The sequence below is a fragment of the Palaemon carinicauda genome, chromosome 6 (genome assembly GCF_036898095.1).
Source record: "Palaemon carinicauda isolate YSFRI2023 chromosome 6, ASM3689809v2, whole genome shotgun sequence".
Classification (NCBI taxonomy): domain Eukaryota; kingdom Metazoa; phylum Arthropoda; class Malacostraca; order Decapoda; family Palaemonidae; genus Palaemon; species Palaemon carinicauda.
In genome coordinates this window covers 82,834,967-82,842,466 of record NC_090730.1, presented here as the reverse complement: position 1 = coordinate 82,842,466, position 7,500 = coordinate 82,834,967, and the positions used below count along the sequence as shown (strand labels likewise).

General features: G+C 31.6%; 1 protein-coding gene across 4 annotated transcripts in view; it reads right to left on the bottom strand.

The window, feature by feature from the left end:
- The window catches only part of LOC137642585 (uncharacterized), a 134,054-nt gene that overhangs the window by 94,203 nt on the left and 32,351 nt on the right, over window positions 1-7,500 (bottom strand). The gene's annotated exons all lie outside the window — the stretch shown is intronic.

Here is a 7,500-nt window from a genome sequence, read left to right as displayed (position 1 = left end):
ACTAATTGCCGAGCTGGCAGGCACTTACTTAGCGTCAAGTTAAGCACAAGAAATTTTCCAAGTGTCAACGGAGGACGACAATATGACCAAGTTCCCTTTTTGCCAACAATTTTCCTTTCAAACGGGAGATGACGAATTATCTACGATTTAGGAGAAATTACCTCGACGAGTGTCGATGAGTGGACACCTGTTGAAGAAACGATCTGCTATTTGCCCACATCAGGGGACTCATGGATTTCGCATCCCGGATGCTGAAGCGTGGAACAGAAGTCTACGGTTTCAGCCTCCAATCTTCAAGATTTTAAATGTCCCAGTCGGAGATTTTTTATTGATTTAAAGATGTAGATTATTGTAAAATTGTTGTTCACTAAGTTCACCAGTAAAGTGAAGGAACTAAATGGCATTTTACCTGCACCCACTCTCTTCAGGGTCTAAATATAAATGATTAATTGCACTGAAATAAATGACTGATTAACTTTTATTAATTAGAAATAATATTGAAGTGATGCTTAAAAAAGGAAATAAAATTTGCCCAAAAATGCATCACAAAATAGTGGCAGCCTAAATGGATAAAATACCGCATGATATTTATCAGTGCATACATTAACAAATAAATTCTTGCAGATACCTTGGTGACATTGCAGAGATAAACATGAAGAAATAATTACCGAAGCGATGAAGTGTTATTAACAGAAGGAATTCATATAAGAAATGTGAGTAAATGAACCTCTCTCCTTATGCCTCTTAGTTGAAAATAAGAACTTTGTCTCTCATTTAAGAATAGGAAAATTTTTGTCTGGCTAGGGTTTCTTGAATGATGCACGAATTGTTTTGTTATTTTTTGTGTAATTAAAATGAATTGTGTTTTTTTTAAAGTGATGGTGAAGATATTATCAGCCGAAGGAATATCGAAGTGAAATGTGACTTAGAATTACAAAAATAGGTGGAAAACACAAGCGAGCAACTTCCCATAAAAAAACGTTAGTTTGAAGTATTAACACAAATTACTAACCCCGCTAACATGAATTCAGTAGTGAAATTAACACACACAAATTTTTGGTGGGAATATAGGTAAGAATAACTCAGTTAAAAGAAGGTTAGAAAAATATACACTGGATAAGTGGTTGGTTGATACTGAAAGTATAATAGTTAGTCTGAGAATAAACAATGAGACAGCAAAATTAAACAGGCTATGTTAACCGTGAATACAAATGTAGGTGATGCTCACAAAACCTTGAATAGTAAGGAATTTGAAAATGTAGCAACTTTTAATGAGTTTAAAGAAAAATGTAGACAATTATGGCAATCAGCCAAAGAGACAGACAGGTTAACAAATCTACACAAGCTCCTATAGGCAAAATGAGAGTGGCTCGATGAATGAATTTACCATACAAATGGAGGATCACGAAAAAAGGACATGATTCCTCTGCTAAAGGCAAGTTTATTTCTATTGGTAATTCCTTACATGTAGACTTAGATGAGGCATTAAGTTATGTGACAAGTAGCATCCTAGAAATTAGTTTTTACAAAGAGAAGGGGAAATTAGCAATAACGATAGGAAATCAGGAGGTGAAATTCTAAGAAACTAATAGCCCCAAATCTTACCAGAGAAATTCTGAATAATTTAAATAGTTGCAGGGAAGTTAGAACAGTGGATTGGAACGAGGTGCAAAGTACCCTAGAGTTAAACGGAATAATTGGCACATATTTAGGTCAAAGACAATTAAAAGAAATAGAGAGGACACATTTAAATCTAGGGGAAGATTACAAAAAAGGGGAGACAGAAATCATGCAAAATAATGTAAAGGAGGAAAACATACAGGGCAGAAAGGCAGGCACAGAAATAAGGAACCCCATCATGAAATAAACGGAGACACTTCTCAGAATGCCCTTCCGGCACAAAGAAAAAGAAACTCAAATCTTCCAAATAGTGAAAAAGAAACGAGTTAAAAAGCTGGATGAAAAGGAAGACAAGAAGACAATATATCATATAGGAAAGATAGGCATATGTAGCGGAGGTACATCCACGTTGCAAGTGACTATTTTATCTTAAAGAGACTGGCAAATACATTTGATATAATAGGATGCAATACAGTGATATAATGCTTAAAAATACCTACTTCCAAGTTTTAAAGGTGAAAATAAGTGATATGAAGAAATGAAATGCAAACAGGTAAATATAAAGGGGTATGAACCTTCAGGTTAGATAGAGAATTAAATGCTAAAATGTGCCAAATGATGAATAAAAATGTAATTTTTTTTAAAGTAACATTTCCCAATAGAGCCTTGAGATATCGTTCAAAAACGATGAAATGATGAAAAGGGAGTTTTATTTGCGAGAAGTGCAGGCTTAAAATAAAAATAAGATAGTCATGGTACAATTTTACGTGTCAAAGACAACTCTTAGAAAACTGGCCACTTTGTAGGAGACGAATTTGACGGAAGAAACATACTCCAGACTAAGAAAGGGAAATAGAGATTAAATGAAAAGGCAAGGAGAAATAAGAAAGTTGAGAAATAAGGAGAGTAGCTAAGAATGAATATACTCCTTGTGAATATATAATAGGCGCCATATAGATGAAAATAGAATGTCGACAGATAATACAGTGAATAAAATAGAATAGCCTAAATAAAAAGGGAATTTCAAGAAATTATTGTCTCAGGCAAAGGAAGTTATAGGCTTATATAATTATGCTGCTATAGGCAGAAGAGATACGAATGATGCTGTAAGCATATGAATTAAAAGGAATATGTTGCTGTTAGGCACAGAGATTGAAAATGAAGATATGGGCACACGAATAATGAATGACCTATGATGCTATTAAGTAAATATAAAGTCTGATCAGTACTGAAAATATAAAAAGCTAGAGTTTAGCTAGAGAAGTCATATTGATGCCTAAATAAAAAAAATCCGCAGATATAAAGAAGATAGGTTAACTAAAAATAGGAAGCCAGAGTCTGTCAAAAGAGACAATAATGAAGTTCAGATGAAGGGAAATGAATGCACACTAATTAATTAGTACCACTCTGAATAAAATAACTCATCTAAATTGCGGGTGATGACTTCTAAAATAAAGGAGTAGAGATTAAAGTTAGGTAATCAGAAAGGGGCATAATTTACCATAAAGAGCATAAATGTAAGGATAGATGAGAAATAGGCAAAGATTAGCCATTTCAGGCGATAGGTTAGGCAGAATAGGAAAGTTGCAACTAAAAATGAATAGAAACATCGGCGCCAGAACCTGCCAAAACTTGCTAAAACTTTTACATATACCGGTACAAATCATGAAATATTACATACCATCCAACGCCCATTTTGGAACACTGTGAGTGCTAAAATAAATACAGTAAGCCTTCTTATAAATCTCCAGAGATACACTTCACAATAAGGATAGAAGTATTAGACTAGTTAGATCACCATAAGTAGAATTAAAATGTAGAATATAAATAGGATGTCTATCCCAATAATAATTATTGCTTGGCTCAATTGTTGCGGAGTAAGATAAATAGGTAATAATGTAAGTATCATGGTCAAAGACTACAAGCCATTCACGGCTATTAGGATTTTTGAAGAATGCTAGAAATTAGAGTGAAGTCGACGGGCTAATCTCAGCTCCTCTAACTATTGACAAAATAATGATCTGGATTATTTTTTGGAACACAGACATTGAATGATGTTACTAAGTTTAGTAAAAATACAGAGAGCCATTTAAAATAATAGAGCTAGTCTAGAAAGAGGGAGAATTGCAGGATAAAAAACAAGATTAAAGAATGACCCATCCCTAGATTTGAATAGGGTAAGTAAAAAGTGTAGATAGATTTAAGATATGTAGAGAAATAAGGGTTAAAGTGGAAATCATGCTTCAGTAAGATTTGACAGAAGATTTGTTTGGATGATAGGATCTTAGGGAATACTCAAGAAGCATTTGCTAATTTAGTTAAGCACTGAAATAAAATTAACCTAAAAAATGTAGTCTGCAAATGAAATAGAAGGCTATAATAATGAAGAGAAATTAATTTTTGATCCTACATTAATTTAACCCGATCTCTTACCAAGGAGTTATAAAAATAATGTGTGACGCCTCATAATTATGAAAATAAATGTCTCATTTAAAAGGTGAAACCCGAAGAAGGATAGTGAATCATGAAAGTAGTCTTAAAATAAATGAAAAATAACCGAATAGGATAGATTATCCAAATAATGGTCTAGAGAAGTTTAGAAAATTTGAGTAGGGGATAGAGTATATGTACTTAATAATCATATAAATGATTGTAATTTTACTGTCCAAGAAGGACTATACTATAGTTGATGAATGAACAAAAAGGAATCTTAGAATCCTTAGTGTACTGGATGTTTGTCCAGGATAAATTACATTATTGGTAGTTTTAAGATGATAAAAGAAGGATTATTTAAAAAGACACGAAGATGTTAAGAGAATTATCACTACCGATATTTTGTTTCAGTTGTCAGGTGTGAGACTTAGGCTTGGGAAGAATTAAAATAGAACAAGAGAAACCCAGGGTTATTAAAATTGTAGTAGGTGACTTACTCACAAAATAGGAATCATAGAACAGGATTGCATATAGCTTAAAGGAATACATACAAAGAATAGGGAGAAATACTTGTTCAAGAGTAGAAATTCCTGACATGCTAACAAAGTACTAACAAAGTCATGCTCAAGTTAGTACGACATCCAGTAATCAAAGAATGAATTTAATGATGAATCATATTTTAATGTAACATAAATATTTGAGATTGTAAAATCAAAGCCTACACACAAGAAGTATAAGGGTCATGATAAGATAAGAATCCTTTAGAAATTACGATTGCATTTTCTCAATGACATAGTGGTGGTACCAATGGACTACCAGGGACTTTGTTCCCGGGACTTGACATAGGATAAAAACATACTGGTCTACATAAAATTTTATTAAAAAAAAGGGTGGGGGGGGGGGGGAGGTTGATGAGTAATCAACAGATTAATTTGAGACCAGTATAAATTAGATATGTACCCAAATTTATTAGTGATTAATGAAAAACTGTGCAACATATTCTTAAAGTAAGAAGGTGAATTGATATATGATAAATCAAATACAAACAGAGAAATAAAAGAGGGAAATAAAATAATAAAAAGGGATTGAGGATGTCCTGCGAACTATAGATAGGCCAACATAGAAGACTAATAACAATTATTTTGTAGACAACAAATTTACTTTGAAAAACTCAGTATATGGGAAACATCAGATTTGTGTTAGGTAGATTTAAGAGAGACTACTAAACTCCTTGTGAAATGAAATGAAAATCTCTGGGCACTCATATAGATATTGAGGGTAACAAATGAATGAAAAACTGTAATTATGTAAAGTGTGTTATCCCAGAACTTAAGATTGTATGTATTCCGTAATCATCAAGGAAGGTCCAAATGAAAAACGTCTCCAAACAATTAATTAAGGGACCACATAGAGTACTGAATTACAAAGGAAGAGGAAATTATTTGATAAAGTTATGGGTAATGAAGACAGTTGGAATATAAACCCATAGGTGATTGATAATTAACAAGTGTATTGATTTTATTTAAAAGTTTGATTAAATGATGATATCATTAAAGCAAAAGAGTTATAATTTCATTTTATAGGCAATGCATTGATTAACATTTTTTTTTTGTAACACGTGTAACAATGATAAGCATGCATGTATGTAATAAATTCTATTATGTTTTGATATTGACTAAGTTAACTTGAATAATTATGAAGAAAGAAAAAAAATAAAAACAATCTATAATATAAAAGATAAGCAATGTGTTAAAGGCAAACTGAATATAGCTAACAAATTGAAGAAAGAAAAGATTTAAGTAATTAAATGATGTAAAACGTGCACCAATAAGGAAATTAGAGAAGTTGAATGTCTCAAAGGGTATTTTAGTCCCATAATAATTACACAGGAAATAGTGTACAGTTAAGTACATGTGTAGAGCTATATATATTGCACCCTTTAATTTTAAATTTAAAGTGTAAGTGTGGAAACACACGAATTGATTTTTATCCCTGTGTAAGAGATGAATTCTTGAAAAAAGGCATAAATGAAATGTTTTAATTGAGATTGTCTGCAGATGATTTTTTTTTTAAAGAACAGTTTTAACATTGGAATGTTAGTTTCCTGTCACTTGAGTTTCATGAATAACCTTTTATGAAGGCAATACATTTAAAAATTGAAGTTCTTGAGATGAAAATAAAAAAGCAGACAAGGTGCAAGTAAGATTCAAATTCATGAAACTATATTTGTTATGTATGGAATATGTTTCTTTGTTATGAAATAATTATGATGTTTTGATGATTTAGGACATTAATATGCATGAGTAATGATTTTACTCATTATTTTATGATAAAAATTTGAATGTTTTTTTTTTTATGCATACTTATGAATAAGGTGAGAAATGTTTCTTTTGATGTCATTAAATAACAATGATTTATCATGATGACATTGATGAGTAAATAATTTACAATAATAATGTTGGGAAATGTTTGTTAATATTGATTACAAATGAGTAAAGCTCTTGATGAGTGATAATGTGCAAGACATATTTTTTTTTGTTGCACAAACATTTTGATTAAATTGAATTGATGATTTATATCTTTGAACATTTACTTTATGCCATTTATTGCATTGCATTGGAGAAATGAGTATTGTGTTTACATTAATAAGATCAATATTTTGAGGATTTCACAGGTAATGGAAAATATGAGTTGAATATAAATTAAAGTCAAAGGCAATTCATAATTACTTGCACAGTTGACAACATTATTAATTTTGGCTTAAATACCCAGTGAACTAAGGGTTGTATATACCATTATAAAAGATAAGAAAAATGATAAATTTCTATTTTGTATTGATTTGTTTGAAGGGAAGGGGAAGTTTTTCCTAAATATATATTGATGAGATGATAAACATAGGCCATTTCATTATTTTAAAATGATTGATGAGAATTATTTCGAAAAATTATTTTGATTTATTGTACTGAGATGCATTTTCTTTTAATAATGAAGATTTTGATTTGTTGTGCTGAGGTGCATTTTCTTTTGATAATGATGATTTTGATTTATTGTGTTGGGATGCATTTTCTTTTGATCATGATAAGCAATTGATGAATTTTTTTTTGGGGGGGGGGGCGGTAAACAGTGAATTTAGTTAATAAGATGTTAAATTCCACAGGAATTCAGGTAAGAGACCGATTGGTGTCACGTAAAGGAGAAAATTTCACATTGAATAAATTAATATATGCTTGTAATTAGCTATTTTGTAAGTTTTGTTGGTTAGTTAAACGATAGAGAGAGAGAGAGAGAGAGAGAGAGAGAGAGAGAGAGAGAGAGAGAGAGAGAGAGAGAGAGAGAGAGAGAGAGAGAGAGAGAGAGAGAGAGAGAGAGAGAGAGAGAAATTGGAGTCAAGTGGCACTCGAAAGCCCATGTTAGTGTGAAGTGCTAATATTGCGTTTTAGCTAGACT